General features: G+C 44.5%; 1 pseudogene; it reads right to left on the bottom strand.

Annotated features, from left to right (window-relative positions):
* Window positions 1-8,560: 8,560 nt before the first annotated feature.
* LOC109942974 (uncharacterized) lies at window positions 8,561-9,228 on the bottom strand (annotated as a pseudogene).
* Between the last annotated feature and the right edge of the window lie 7,755 nt (window positions 9,229-16,983).

Genomic DNA, 16,983 nt, shown 5'->3' with positions numbered 1-16,983 from the left:
AAGGCGTCGTCCACGTACCTTGCCTCCTTGATCATCATTCGCCCACTAACGAATTTCCCAAGAACTTCTTCGGGCGACATCTTGGTGTACCTGGGATTTTCACGTATATTGTTCACCAAATGAGGATCAAGAACGGTAAATGACCTTAGCATTAGGCGGACGACGTCGTGGTCCGTCCATCGCGTGCTCCCGTAGCTCCTTATTTTGTTGATAAGGGTCTTGAGCCAGTTGTATGTTTGCGTCGGCTCCTCCCCCCTTATCATCGCGAACCGTCCAAGTTCGCCTTCCACCAACTCCATTTTGGTGAGCAAGGTGACGTCGTTTCCCTCATGAGAGATCTTGAGGGTGTCCCAGATCTGCTTGGCATTGTCCAAGCCGCTCACCTTGTGATACTCGTCCCTGCACAAAGAGGCTAGCAATACAGTAGTAGCTTGTGCATTTCTATGAATCTGTTCATTAATAAACATAGGGCTATCCGAGCTATCAAATTTCATTCCACTTTCCACAATCTCCCAAATGCTTGGATGGAGAGAAAACAGGTGAGTACGCATTTTGTGGCTCCAAAATCCGTAATCCTCTCCATCAAAGTGAGGGGGCTTGCCAAGTGGAATGGGAAGCAATTGAGCATTTGAACTATGCGGGATGCGCGAATAATCGAAAGAAAAGTTTGAGTTAACCGTCTTTCGTTTATCGTAGTCGTCGTCGTCCTTTTGGGAGGAGGAAGATTCGTCGCTGTCGTAGTAGACAATTTCCTTGATGCGCCTTGCCTTCTTCTTTCTCCCGTCTTTTCTTTTATGGCCCGAGCCTGAGTCGGTGAGCTTGTCATCATTGGGCTCGTTGACGAAGGACTCCTTTTCCTTGTCATTGATCACCATCCCCTTGCCTTTAGGATCCATCTCTTCGGGCGGTTAGTCCCTTTCTTGAAGAGAACGGCTCTGATACCAATTGAAAGCACCTAGAGGGGGGGGTGAATAGGTGATCCTGTGAAACTTAAACTTATAGCCACAAAAACTTGTTAAGTGTTAGCGCAATAATTGCCAAGTGGCTAGAGAGAAGGTCTTGCACAATACGATAATCACAAAGAAATCAACACAGAGAAGACACAGTGATTTATCCCATGGTTCGGCCAAGTACAAAACTTGCCTACTCCACGTTGTGGCGTCCCAACGGACGAGAGTTGCACTCAACTCCTCTCAAGTGATCCAATGATCAACTTGAATACCACAGTGTTATGCTTTTCTCTTCTTATCCCGTTCGCGAGGAATCTCCACAACTTGGAGCCTCTCGCCCTTACACTTTTGATGTTCACAAAGAATCACGGAGTAAGGAAGGGAAGCAACACACACAAATCCACAGCAAAATGCGCACACACACGGCCAAGAATCGAGCTCAAAAGACTATCTCAAAGTTCTCACTAGAACGGAGCTCGAATCACTGAGAATGACAAACGAATGCGCAAAGACTGAGTGTGGATGATCAAGAATGCTCTAAGGTTGCTTGGTTTACTCCTCCATGCGCCTAGGGGTCCCTTTTATAGCCCCAAGGCAGCTAGGAGCCGTTGAGAGCAATCCAGGAAGGCTGATCTTGCCTTCTGTCGACTGGCGCACCGGACAGTCCGGTGTACACCGGACACTGTCCGGTGCCCGATTTCTTTCCTTACACGGCGCAGCCGACCGTTGGCAGCCAGAGAGCCGTTGGCGCACCGGACATGTCCGGTGCACACCGGACAGTCCGGTGCCCCCTTCTAGCCGTTGGCTCGACCACGTGTCCCGCGCAGATTGCGCGACCGACCGTTGGCCCGGCCGACCGTTGGCTCACCGGACAGTCCGGTGCACACCGGACAGTCCGGTGAATTTTAGCCGTACGTCGCCGGTGAATTCCCGAGAGCGGCCACTTCGCCCGAGCCAGCCTGGCGCACCGGACACTGTCCGGTGCACCACCGGACAGTCCGGTGCCCCAGACCGAAACAGCCTTTTGGCTGTACACAGCCAACTCTTCTCTTTTCTTCTTCTTTCTGTTTCTCATACTTAGACAAGTATATTAGTACACAAAACCAATGTACTAAGACTTAGAAACATACCTTAGCTCTTGATTTGCACTTTGTTCATCCATGGGCATAGATTCACATTTAAGCACTTGTGTTGGCACTCAATCACCAAAATACTTAGAAATGGCCCAAGGGCACATTTCCCTTTCACTCTCTCTCTATACGTTCTATACAACTCTCCATCTCCCTCTCTCCCTCTCTCTCTCTCTCTATACGTTCTATACGACTCTCCATCTCCCTCTCTCCCTCTCTATACGTCCTATACGACTCCTCCTCGATAAGGGTTAGGGTATTTGTTAATACGAATTTAATTATTGCTTATGTTAATATGTAGCTCAATGAGTTCTCCAACCAAGGATCAAGGATTAGGGCCCGACCACATGGACAAGAGTGTTGCTCAAGAAGAATCCAGCAGTGAAGGATATGAAACGCCTAGCGACCCTTTTCCTACCACTGGGATAGATAGGGCCGCTGCGCGTGAGTTGCAACGTGACCCTACTTATGATCCACAAGAACATGAGGTAAATTACACATCCTTAATTTCGTGTGTGTACACCTAATTAATTAGCTGATTTCACAATGTCTATTACACATGCATGATTCTCTTGTGCATTTATTACATGAATAGGAGGTCTTGTCTGAATTTCGTGCGATGCTCGAAAAAGCTGCGGCATAATACCGAGACGCACCGGAACCGATCCAAGGCGCACCAGAACCGACCCAAGGCGCACCGGAATCGACCGAGACAACCACCGAGAGGTCAAGGAAAAGAAAGCAGAGCGATCGGAACAGAGGTGACAGGGGGCTAAACAAGTTTCCTGACAAGACATATAAAATCACAGACGTGAGCCCGAATGGTCAGCCCCTAGCTCCAGAAGAGGCACTGCCTAAGTTTCGGAATGCACTTGGGTTCTTAGTTAGAGATAATCTTGACATCACAATCCGACAGTGGAGAGATGTATCAGATGATGTCAAGAATCAAATGTGGAATAAGCTAGTAACGAGGTTCGTTTTGCCTAGGGGTTCAGAAGAACTCGTGAAAAAATACACGATGAAGCAGTTTGCAATAAATTTCCGAAACTGGAGGTCTGAGACGAATACAAAGTTTGCAAAGAAAGGCCTAGACCCGACGAAAAAATATAAAATCTCAGCAGGTCAGTGGGCAGTATTTCTAGAGCAGAGGAGCAGCCCTGATTTCATATCGCTAAGTGAGGCAAATTCAGAACTGTCTAAGAAGAACAAATACCGCCACCACCTTGGCACTAGTGGTTACAAGCGTCAGGTTCCTAAATGGAGACAAGAAGACGCCGAGAAGAAGGCTGCAGGGTTGCCGACGCTGTCCGAGCAACTCGGTGAAAGGACAGCTAATTGGATCCGTGCTAGAAAACCAAGGGAAACTGAGTCTGGTGTATCTTTTGATGATCCCACTGTCGAAGAAGCGGCAAAAAACATATATGCAATTGCAGCTAAGCAGAGTGAAGGAACATTTAAGCCGCAAAGGGAGAAAGACATTCTAACGGCTGGTCTCGGTAACCCTGAGCATCCTGGTCGTGTACGAGGAATATCATCTAAGGAAGGATGGAAGGAAGGATTCGGACCACAATGGGAAGGTCTGTACAAGAAACGTGATCAATACAAGGAAGAGATGTCAAATTATTTTAAGGAGGAGGCCAAGAAAGAGTTCAAAGGCCTGATGTCTGAAATGCTATCAAATCCTCCTCCAGAATTGATGTAGCAATTGGCGATGGCGAGTGTGATGTCTGTTCAACAGATGACCACTCCACAGATGCAAATAATTCCAGCAGCTCAAACGCCGGCTGCCACCGAGGGTACGACCATCCCAAGCTCTGTCGCGTCAACGGGAAATAAGGTCCGCTATCCAGTTGATGACATCACAAGGCCTGTGGCATGCACATTAGTTATAAGATATGGTATTAACAATCAGCGTACAAGGAAAGTAGCCACAGGCCTTGCGATCCCAGGACGCAAGTTCCATGGAAACGACATTCCAGAAGAATATTGCAGGGTAGAAGTGACGACAGTCGTCCAAGGATACGAGGACGACATGCTAGACATCCCTGGGCCCGAAGGTATCGAGACACTTGGACAAACTATCAAGAATTTTATCCTTTGGCCTCGAAGGGATGTCGAATTGGTTGATTGGTCGAATTCGTCGCAGGCCCAACCGTCTCCGCCTTCTCAAATTGCTGTTCCTATTGTACATCCATCGTCACCTCCTCAAACTTCACATGCTGCTCCTCATCCTCTTTCTGACCCTCCTTCTCCTCATCCTCATGGTGGCCCACCGTCTCCGCCACATACATCGCCCTTCAGGGATCCACCTTCTCCACAGCCATCTCCACGACCATCAAAGAAATCTAAAGTTTCTATACCAAAAGTAGTGTCCCCGTATGATAAGAAAAAGAAGAGTAAATCCACTGCTGGCACTGTTCGTTTTTTGAAAGGGATTGGACGGAGCCTCACGTCAGACAATGTTGATTTGGCCGATCTCGAGGAGTCCTCAAAAAAGGCTGAGGCAATGGCCGCAAAGATAAAGAAGCCAACTAAGGCAGATTATAAAAACGTGCCTAAAAAATATGTGCCGGGCAGACCACTACTCACTTTTGAGAAACTAAGGAAGGTCCCGGCTAATATTAAAAGGTTACATGATTGGTACATGCGGGCATCTTCAGTTGGCATCGACACCATCAGTGTTAATATACCAGCCCATGCTTTTATTGATTCAAATCAAAAGGCCGTTGTTACATTCGAGGACATGTGGTTAATGATGAACCTTCAGAGACTCGACGTGCAACTTGTAACCATATTTGCATTGTAAGTGTCACTCATACTCCACATATATGTGTTATTATTAGTGAGTTATATAAATTTTCAATATCTGACATGCATGTGTGCATTGCAGAATGCAACATGATCAGCAGGAGATCCTTTATGGTACCAATCCCAATGCTAGTGCCAGTAAAAGGGTTGGGTATCTCAACCCAATAAAGATATGCGAGGATAACCACACTTTTAGAATCGGAAAAGGCAACGAAGCATTACAGGGGCTAACAGACGAAGAAATTGAGGTGCGTATCCAGGATCTGAAGAAGGATTTTGAAGCAAGATACGCCACCTACATAGGACACGCAATGCTTCAATTTGAAGACAGGGAATCCATAGTGGCCCCGTACAACTTTAAGTAAGTGTGATTTTGCATAAATAAAATTAATAATTTCAATACACATGTATCACAAGTTTGATTCGTACAGGGACCACTGGATATGCTTCTTCATTTATCCTAAGGTTGGAAAGGTGCTGGTGCTCGACTCCTTGCACACCGAGCATTCGGCCTATTCAAAATTCCTCGGCATCTTAGAGCTGTAAGCCTTTTCTATGCATGCATACTTATATCGATGAGAATTGTAGAATAACATGGTGATTCTATTTGAGATCACAGGGCATTTAGGTTTTATAAGCTACGAGGTGGAAAGTACGACACGTCCAAAAAAGGCGTGCCACTAGACATCCATTATAACTGGCCGGTAAGTATGTGAATTTATGAATACATATCATACATGTACGTACATAGGACAATGTTGCAACTAAATAACCAATCTCCCGTTATGTAGTGCCACAAGCAACCACCCGGATCGGTCCTATGTGGGTTCTACGTGTGCGAGTTCATGAGAATGAACGGACGATACATCACGAACCCTGATAAGGTATTATTAGTAATAGTCACGTATGTATTTATGTGATTTAAGATGCAAATGTGTTATTATTGAGTATAAATAGATAATGTTTATAAACTTCCTTTACAGCAATTTCAAAAAGGAAGCCCGGAGAACTTGACTGAAGGTGCATTGTATGGCATAGTTGAGGACCTGTGCACATTCATATTGAAAGAGGTCATTCCCGCAGAAGGGAAATATCACGATGCTTCCGGAACATTAGCTTTGCCAGAGTTTAGAATACTAACAGAAATTAGTAGACTATCTCTTAGCCGAGATAGTTATTAGAGCTTAAGTGAAAACTTTGATGTATATAATGTGTGATGCATACATGGTTGTAAACAAGACTTTGATGTATATAAATGTATGATAGAATTTAATTCCATGTTGCTTTTAATATCAATACTACATGTTTATCAATATCAATATATATATATATATATATATATATATATATATATATATATGTTGTGTGTGTGTAAATATATATAAATTTCAGTACTGATTGAAAATTTAAAAAAAGGCGGGAAAACTTTCCACTGGCGGCTAAATAAAACAAACCGCCAGTGGAAATGCTATTTCCACTGGCGGTTTTCTTTATAAAACCGCCAGTGAAAATAGCATTTTCACTAGCGGTTGCTTAAGAAAACCGCCAGTGAAAATAGCATTTCCACTGGCGGTTCTAGAATAACCGCCAGTGGAAATGACGATTTCCACTGGCCCCTAGCACTGGCGGCACTGAAAAGCGCCAGTGAAAACGTCTCTAGAACCGCCACTATAGAGGCTGTGTGTACTAGTGAAGGCAATGTATAATCTTTATCAAAAGTTACTTTAACTCAAATATTTTTAAAGAGTGTCTCTAATTATATAGTTTATGAAGGGAATAATCCAGTCTAATAAATAAATTGGAAATCTTTCTATTATTTCTTTTCCTGGGTTTAAAATTAGATTCTAGTTTCAAAGGTTTAAACCTAAATTTTGAATCTACCATAATTTTAATATTATTTTATTATTTATTTTAGGAAGGGCACTACCAAGGTGTAATCCCTCATTTGAAGGCACTTTAATTTAATACTTTTGGAAAACATTTACTAAAGCCAAATTAGGATTTTGGGGTGTTGCACCCAGCTAACTAGTTGGTCATCCGCTATTGTGTGATGGAAACATGTTGCGAGACGGGCAAAAATGCTCATGCCTGGCGTGTCAACTGTTGGTGTTTCGAAACCACTGGCTAGTAATTATTGTGCTGTGTGTGTCTTCGAGCGGATGGTGTACAAAGAGGACACAAGGGTTTATTCTAGTTTGGGCATAACATCCATAAATCCAGTTGACCTGCTCATGTTACCTTGCACTGGTTTGTAGTAGTGGTTACAAACGGGGGAGAGAGGGATCGAGCTCCCAAGTCTCTAGTGTGTGAATATGTGTGCGGTTATAAGTGCTATGTGCTTTGACTTGTGCTAGTGATGTGTGTGTGTGATTGCTTGTCCTCTAATTCAAATAAACAACGGACAAACAAATATATTTTTATTTAAATTTCAAATTAGAATTTCACAACAACCAAACATACATGAATACATGATCAATCGTGTTATTATTTGTAATAAAGTAGAGAATGTAATGATTACTGTAAATTAATAATAATAATAATAATAATAATAATTTTATGATGAATTTTAATCTTGAATACGATGCCTTTATTTATGGCCTCATTGAATTTTGAAAACAATTCAACCTATACATACAAATCAGGTTTTAGAAGCAAGGGATTGAACAAACTGAGGGAATACATTTCCGCATTGACATCTTAATTATAAAGATTATTTTGAGTTTTGACGTGTAAAACAAATTTAGAAAGTTTGTAAATTTGTAGAAGAAATAAAGAAACAGAAATACAAAGTTTGTAAAAGAAACAGCAAGCACACGTACGTACATGCATGGTTGTTTTGACGTCTAAAACAAATTTATAAAGTTTGTAAAAGAAAAGAAACAGAAATACAAACTCTGATCACGTACATACAGAAATTTACACGTACGTACATGCATGGTCGTGTACACAGCACACACATGCATGGTCTATCGGCATCTTTTCACGTAGACGCAAGATTCGACTCTGATCAATCACCATTTCAAGATATATCACCTATTTATCTTTTCACGTAGATAGATAGTAGATCGATCGAGTTTCACAGTTCAAAATTCTGTTGTCAAACTTATCTGGAAAAGGTGTATATAAACAACTAGCTAGCTAGCTAGCTACCTGCCTGTCCGTGCAAAACTATCACGCGCAGGCGCACATAGACGCAAGAAGCTAGCCGATCCACCATCATCACCTGCATCGTCCGGCCCCCACCGGCGACGAGAGAACCGTACGCTAGCCGGCCAGCCGATACACCATCACCACCTGGAGATCGGAGATCGGTGGCATATGGCCGCCAACGATCACGTCTTCCGGGCCACCAACGAGGCATCCGTCGCCCTCCTGCGCAGCCTCCGCGCCGGAACCGTCGACCAGAGATTCAAAGTCTTCATCCACCACGCGGACGTCTACACCGCTGCCCCTGAGGAGCTGGTCGCCGGCCTGGAGCCGGTGCCGGGCACCGACGTGACGGAGGACGGGTACAACAGACAGTGGTACATATACTGTCCAAAGCGATACAAGAACGGCGAGGGAAGGACCAGCGGGCACAGGCTGCGCGCGGTGGAGACCGCCGGGACGTGCTGGCACTCGGAGACTGGCCCGAAGTCCATGCAGGGCTTGCCCGGCGCCACGGTCTGCAGCCTATCCTACGGCCACAAGGAGAAGGAGGACGGGACGTCAGGTCGGCATCGCTTCCACCGAATGGGATGGAGGATGTTCGAGTACGACGACACCCAGGGCGGCGGCGGCGACCACGTGCTGTGCAAGGTGCACCGTTCGTCCTCGTCTCTGGCCAAGAACAAGTCGAAGGCCAAGAGGACGGCGACAGGCGATCACCCCGAGGCGCCGCCAACCAAGGTGATCCACGACGTGCAGGTCCAGATGCAGGACCCCGCCGGCGCCATCTTCACCGGTGCTTACGCGACGATGGATGATCCCCTGTTGATGGTCAGAGGCGAGGAGGCATCAGAGGTGGAGCACGGTGGTGACTTGGGCAAGTTCAACGTCGGTGACTTGCTCAACATCGACAATGTCGATTGGAAAACTTTGCTAGACAATGTTGATAGGGAGCAGCAGCAACAACAACCATGCGCTGAGCCGGCCAAGCAGAGCAGCGTGCAGGTGCAGGTGGACCCCGCCGCCACTTTGATGCCCTCCAATGTTCATGGTCATGAACAAGGCGGGGATTCCATGATGGTCGGAGGCGAGGAAGAACAGCGTCGACGCATTGAGGAGCAGGTCAGCGTCGACGACTTGCTCGACGTCAACAATGTCGATTGGAAAGCTTTGCTAGATATGCTAGAAGACGATGAGGAGCAGGGGCTGTCGCTGCAGCAGCAGCAGCCATGCGTTGAGCCGGCGGCCGAGCACAGCCAGAGCAGCAGGATCGAGGACCCGGCCGTGCCACCCGTTTGAAAACACAATACGCTTCTCTGCTGATTGTAAACACTTTACAGGGACATTAAATATCATCTTGTCTTGAACCAAAGAAATATAATTATGCATGGTTGTTTTACTTTATTAATATTTATGATCAGTGATTTATGTTATTCATATAATTGTTCATCAGATCTAGTGTACCGTCAAGCTTTTGCAGTTAGCTGTTGTGTTGTTATGTCAGACAAGTGGATGCTTGTCGGAGATTGCCGGAGTTTCAGCCACTGCCTTGGCCGCGGCGAGCTCTCAACTACAACACGTGGGGGCTTTTGAAACATTCTACCGGTTACAGACACAAACATGCTCTGGCTGAAACTGACTAAACTGACACAAGCTTATTCAGACAAATGGGTGTTTATATCCTATCCACATTATGGCTTTGGCAAATCACGCGCAAGTCGGTTTTTGTCATGATTATTGATCAGTATGTGATGAACATTATTCGTCAACTCTAGTGTAGCGTCAAGACCAGAACAGATTTTAGATTAATCTTCAGACAAGTGGTCTAAAATTAATCATCTTCACGCAACGGACCTAAAGAATGTCTGATGCTTAATACTAGATGTAATATAGCAGTAGTTCGTTGGAGTCACAAGCTCGTCCAATTTTAACATGGTTTCAGCACCACAATCACATGCTTTCTGAATTCTTATAACTAATAGTACTCTCTGCTTGCCCATAATTTCATGGAGCACAAGGGGTGTGCTGTATACCACTCAAGGTCTCTAGATTGGACAGTTAGAAAAAAAAATCTCCAGATTGCATCTTCTAGTATGTGATATACAGATAAACAATAAGCAACTAATCTGGGATATCAAATCTGGTTATGATTCTTGAATTCCATGTGTATGAGTTATTTGTTTAAACAAATTAATAAATTAAAAATAAGACTTTCATCATGCTGGATTCATTGTCTGCTGCATTTATATTTGAATTCAAGAATCATAACCAGATTTGATATTAGAAATTCAAAATACGAATTTAAAAAGGAATTAGAAACGGAAAACATAAAAGAAAAAGGAAAAAAGAAACAGATTGACCGTTGCTGGGCCAAAACCCTCAGCCGAACCCAGTCGTGGGCTCGTGTGCCGACAAGTGGGCCTCGCTGGGCAAACGTCGAGCCGCTGAAGCCGTCCACGCCCTCGAGACCAGTCACCGACACCACATGCCCACTCGTCAGTCTCCCATTTCACCAGACGTCATCTTCACGCGCGCACACCGCTACTGATGGGCCGCGATGTTAGCCGCACCACAAGATTTCACATGCACACAATAGAATCACTGGCATGTGGGGCCATGGTGCCAGAACCGTCTTCCACCTAGGGTTGTTACGGTTTGCAACTATCGCCATAACCGCTAGAGTTGCTGCCAGCCATGAGCCGAGGAACTCAACCCAGTGGCGAACGTAGAGAGAGAGAGGAAGGGAGAGAGAAGTCACCAAACCCAAAATCGCCTTGTCGCAGGGATATTGGAGGGCGCCCGAGTGGTTGCTGGAGCACCTCAAACGTGTTCCCGACACATTGGAGCATGGGGAGGGACCGGAGCGATCGAAATTACCTCGCCGCCAACGATCCGGGTAAGGAGTGCATCAGATAGTTGACGATTGTCTTGGCTACATTCGTTACCGAACGTTGTGCGTGGAGGTGCTCGGATGGCTGGATCGGTGTTACGCCTACGAGCATCCACCGTGGCGAGGAGGCGTCGTCCCGTTTTGTTGGTGAAAGGAGAAGAACGACCGTGCGTTGTTAGATTAGACACAAGTGGTTTAGATTAGAGGAACTTTGCGACCGTCAATTTTCTCGCACGCGATCCCCGCGCCCTCGCGAACTCCTTCGATTTCTTTGTAGCCTCCGAACGATGGCGTGCACAGGGTGATGCCGACAGCTCTCTCTACCTCTCTGTTCTCTCGTCGCTCGCTTCAATGGGCTCGTAGCTCATCTACTACGATGCTTATGGGTCAAGGGGGTGCAGTGCAGTGCGTATATATAGTCTCCCAAAGTCCTAACTGAAGAAAGAATGAACGGCATGAGAATCCCGGTGTTCGGTTTGCTGCTGGCCCATCTCTGACGCGAGGTAAGAGAACGCCTAACAAGGGGTCCCTGTTGTCAGCGACATTCGAGTGCGGTGTGGATGCGAGGAAACGTGCGGGTGGGGGACTAGGTCGGCCGAGTGTAAGAAGTGGGACACGCCTTAGGATGAGTTGTGGGAAGGGAATGTGCTTTTCTCTTTGCTTTTTTTGTTTCTTTTCAATCTTCTTTTCTGTATTATTTTCATTTCTATTTTCTGTTTTGCCCATTCAAAATTGAATTTGTTCTGAAACTAAATCACAAGTTAAATGCATAAAACAAAGAACCTCAACATGACGCAAAGCAAAATTTTATATTAATTATTTTATTCATTTATTTTGGGCTAATGTGTTAAATATGCAATACACATATTATTCATTTAAGAAACTATTTTTTTGAATGTATAGACAAATTAAAAAGTTCATTTACAAATTAATATTCATTACTTATTTACTTTACGATAAGCTAGGCAATGTATAATCTTTATCAAAAGTTACTTTAACTCAAATATTTTTAAAGAGTGTCTCTAATTATATAGTTTATGAAGAGAATAATCCAGTCTAATAAATAAATTGGAAATCTTTCTATTATTTCTTTTCCTGGGTTTAAAATTAGATTCTAGTTTCAAAGGTTTAAACCTAAATTTTGAATCTACCATAATTTTAATATTATTTTATTATTTATTTTAGGAAGGGCACTACCAAGGTGTAATCCCTCATTTGAAGGCACTTTAATTTAATACTTTTGGAAAACATTTACTAAAGCCAAATTAGGATTTTGGGGTGTTGCACCCAGCTAACTAGTTGGTCATCCGCTATTGTGTGATGGAAACATGTTGCGAGACGGGCAAAAATGCTCATGCCTGGCGTGTCAACTGTTGGTGTTTCGAAACCACTGGCTAGTAATTATTGTGCTGTGTGTGTCTTCGAGCGGATGGTGTACAAAGAGGACACAAGGGTTTATTCTAGTTTGGGCATAACATCCATAAATCCAGTTGACCTGCTCATGTTACCTTGCACTGGTTTGTAGTAGTGGTTACAAACGGGCGAGAGAGGGATCGAGCTCCCAAGTCTCTAGTGTGTGAATATGTGTGCGGTTATAAGTGCTATGTGCTTTGACTTGTGCTAGTGATGTGTGTGTGTGATTGCTTGTCCTCGGAATCGTGTCCCTTTCCCTTCCTTTATAGGCCAAGGTCAAAGACCAACACTGTTACAAGAGCCTAACGGTCAAGAGAATAAAGGTCACGCATTGTCGTGTAGTTCGTTGTCCTCTTGGGTTCCCATCAGTCAAGGAACGCCATGGATGACGCCTTCTTCCTCCGTCAGGGTACTGTAGGCACACCTAGGCCACCCTGGAGCCCGCCGTTACACTCAGTCATGTCCTACAGCGGTTTATCCAGTGTCCTTTGTTGACTTAATAGCTACGAAGTGGTTGAGCCACTGTCCACCAATAGGTCGTGGTGGATTACATACGCGCTCTGACATACATACTCCCATTTTTGTCAATCGAACCTCTCGCTTAGTCAGACTTGCACATTCTCACCTCTGTAATGGCTAAAGTAATACAACCCTAGGAATACCGCGCCCTGGTGGTCGGGTGCAGTGTCTAATCCAATGACCCTTCCTTGTAAATTGTATTGGTTGGTATAGCTTGCCCCTTAAGCCCCGTTTGACATGGTGACAGGCGCCCGGGAACCAGGTACCTGTAGTAGTCCCATGACTCTTAACGGCCCACCTGACGACTAGGTCCCTACTAAGCAACTCAACGAGGTGGAGGTCTCGACCAAGTCCCTATCAAGCAACTCAACGAGGCGGATGTCCCGACCTAGTCCCTACTGAGCAACTCAGCGAGGTGGAGGTCCCGACCTAGTCCTAGCCAGGTTGTAATTCAGCACGTGCCCCTGGGCCCCAGCCCACCTATCACTCACTGAATTATCACTCACATACGCTTGTACTCGCTCGTTATGAAAATGAGGTAGATACTGTTGATTCATGTTAGCCACGACAGGTCGCGTCGTCACCGAATTTCGTCCGGACCAACAGTGCGGCACACCAAAGGGGTGTCAGGAAGTCTCTGTCAACATAAAAGTCAAAAGAAGCATGATGGTTTGAGGTGTCCGGCGAGCAGTAGTTAACATTCCAGTAATAAAACAAAGTTCAAAAAATATAAGCTTACAAGGTTAAAGGAGAGAGTTATCTTTGGCATTATTGGTATATCACTTGGTGCTCATTTTGGCTGAAAGCCGAGCCCTACAAATCCTATTCACATTTCCTCTCCAACTGCTTTGACCTGCAAGAACAACTAAACTTTGAGGTCATATCCTAATTGCACTGAAATGCAGTCTTGTAGAAACAATACAATTTAGTGGCATGCAATTTTGAATTTTCCCATAAGACCCTAGTCAGCGTGCTAAAACAAATACAAAATAAACTCCAACAAGATGCGCGAGTTGAAAGTATAGTTTTCATCAGGAATTACTTAATTTTTTGGTCCAAGACGTGTCCTAAAGTGTTTGTTGTGTTGTTCAAATCTAGAATACCATCCTGAGCCTCACTGAGCAGATTGGCAAAAAAATCAATAGTGCCGGACAAACATCACATATCCACATAAGTAGGTGTCAATAAAAGAATTCATGTGAAAAAAAGATATTAGTAAAAAATATTTGTTATGAAACAATGTAACAAAAAATGGTATATCAAATAAACACTGCATGGATTATTGTAGATGCCGCAATACTGCAAGGATAAATACTTCTCATTAGTAAAGGAGTGGAAAATAACAGGAATATAAAAGAAATTTAATGATACAAACTGGATCAAGCTTGTTAGCTAGTAAAGATTTGACATTGGATTAGTGGAACAGAGTGGCAAATTATATTGGGTCCACTCTAGAATAATCCAGACATAGAGGTCATGAGAAAGATTATATCTATCAATTGTTTTGATCTACCACATTATCTGTTCAAGAGATTATCTTCACCGTGCTAACATGACAACTTAACTTTTATCCTATACTTGTATGTGGTAAGGGGGAAACTAGGTCATTAAACAATGACAAGTAAAAATTATTATAAATACACTTTAGAAGATAATTTGGCCTCTCCAATAGCCTTACAATTAAGAGTTTCATCATTCCTAATTCATATCAGGAATCAACAGGAGGGCGAGGAGGTCCACCTGAACATCTCCACTATCTTTAGTGGGGGAAGCGGGATGCATCGACGGAGAGGTGGAGAGAGAGGCTCAATGAGAGGTCGTCGGCGCGTCGAGGAAGAGGAAGGCGCACACAGGGGCGCACAGTCAGAGGCGGAGCAGGGGGAGCCCGAGCAGCAGCGTGCGCCTGTAGGAGACCATCCCGAACATTGCATGGAGCAGGGACGATGGCTCCGATGTCTCTTCTGACTTCGGTGGCGGGGCGGTACGTTGGAGGAGAGTGGAGGGCAAAATAGCTCCTCGTCAACGTGGTGTGTCGCCGCCGCATCAACGTGGGTCCCAAGCGGCGAGGGCACGAAAATGGGATGGTAGTGGAGTTGAAAGGCGATCGACATCGCGTGGAGGAGCGTGCGAAGAAGGATGCCGTGGTACGGGGTTGACAAGGGGCGTGGGTGGCGGGGAAGCTTCCAGCGTCGAGGCCGAGGTGGCGGCTAGCACCGTGCGGGAGGAGCAGAGTCGCTGAGATGCCCTAGAGGTGTCAGCTCCCCGATAGGTCGAAGAGGGAGGAGCCAGGGCGGAGATCGACGCGAACGACTCATTTCATTTCAGCTGGATTGAAGAAAAACTCGGGTCCGCAGCCACACGTCAGCAAGCCGGTAGCAGCAACACTCGTGAAGCACGGGGAGGGCCTCAATTCCCAGCGTCTTTTAAGACTTTAGATGAAGCATTGTCAGACTGTACCTTGTCTGGCTGGTTTGAAACACAATTTCCCTTCTCAACCTCCTGCTCTACAATTGCATCACCTTTATCCTCCTTTGCTTTGAAGGTCGCCCAAAGGTTGTGTTTGATTTAGAATGTTGTAATTATATTAAACAGTACAAGTTCAAATGTATAGACTTGAGGGCACGATTGTAATTTTTCCGAAGATGTATTCCACGACTATAAATAGGGAATAGTGTCATGCATTAGCTCTCTCTCTCTCTCTCTCGATCAAAAGAGAACAAATCGTTTTGTCTTCAAAGTTGTATTTACTTCTCCTTCTCTGTTGTAACTTCGTGAAGTCGAAGGTATTCATGTATCCCTTTTGTCACACAATATGAAAGAAGAAAAGAATAATTTCTTACGAAATTAAATTGTGTCTCTTACTTTCATGATATAAATGACACATCTGAAGTATTCTTTACATTTTCTTCACTCAACTTCAACTTCATCATTTACTCAACCTTTCTCCTGAAGGCTAAGAGCTAAAGGATGAAGATGGAATATGATCTAATGGCGTTGCCTTGTTTATGACCATCCAAAGGTATCAAAAACAAGTGACCAACAGAGCGTATGAGTTGAAGCAAGATTTGTAGATACTGGATAAATGTATCTGTTTGAAGACTTATGAATTGGAGAGTTGCTCTTGTGTAATATCAAGACATGTTGAAAATAAAGACAGAAAAAACAAGAATTGGGAAAATTCTTGTTGTCCATTTTAACTTCCATCGGCGTGTCCACGTGCCGACAGGAATTAGTTAATCCAAGTTGGCTATATGAGAGCTAACAATAGTTAATTAATCCTCACTGGCCAGACTGACAGCCGATGTGAGTTAATTAATCCATGTCGGCTCAACACCATAACCAACGGGAGTTATTCTCCCATATGAGGAGCCTTCAAGTCCCTTTCTCTCCTTTGCGCACGACTCCCACACATGAGCTAACAGTCGTGACCTCTTTTTCCTCGTTGTTGCACGTCCGACGCTCCCCTAGCCGCACTTGACTCATCGTGGCCACACCCGGCCCACGGTCGTCCTCCCTCGTCGACACGCCACCTCGGCCATCCACAACCGCCCGCGACTGTGCCTCGTCTCTCATTGACCGTGGCGCCCTCGGTCCATCTTCAAATGTCGGTTGTGTTCACCCCATCCCCGCGCTAGTCAACACCTCCCATGCCTCCGACCAACACGCAAGTGCCCTTTTCCCTATGCAAATGAACATAGTTAATTACAATTAGTTTAAAAAGGGATGTTGATTATTCTTGTAGGTGTTAGTATGACCGAAAAAAGTTAGATGTGGTATGATTAGAGTTAGTTTGTTATTGTGAAGTGATAGTGTGATTCGGATTAATATGAATTTATGCATGATACTAGTTATTTCTAATTTAGTGTTGTGAATACTAATTAATGAGTTTGATGTTATTAATTGATATGATGATATAATTTAACTTTATTATATTGTTGTTGCATCAATATAAATATTAATTGTTTTACTTTATCTCCATCCTCTAATCTTGTATTACACAGTTTAGGTTTTGAAATATTAATTGAATACTTCTTTGCATTTAAACTTGTGCTTTGTTTCGGTTATTTATGATGGACAATACGAATTGAATTGAATGTATATGGTTTGGTGAACGGATAACTTAACT

The sequence above is a fragment of the Zea mays genome, chromosome 10 (genome assembly GCF_902167145.1).
Source record: "Zea mays cultivar B73 chromosome 10, Zm-B73-REFERENCE-NAM-5.0, whole genome shotgun sequence".
In the NCBI taxonomy this organism is placed as follows: Eukaryota; Viridiplantae; Streptophyta; class Magnoliopsida; order Poales; family Poaceae; genus Zea; species Zea mays.
This window is presented reverse-complemented; position numbering and strand designations above follow the sequence as displayed.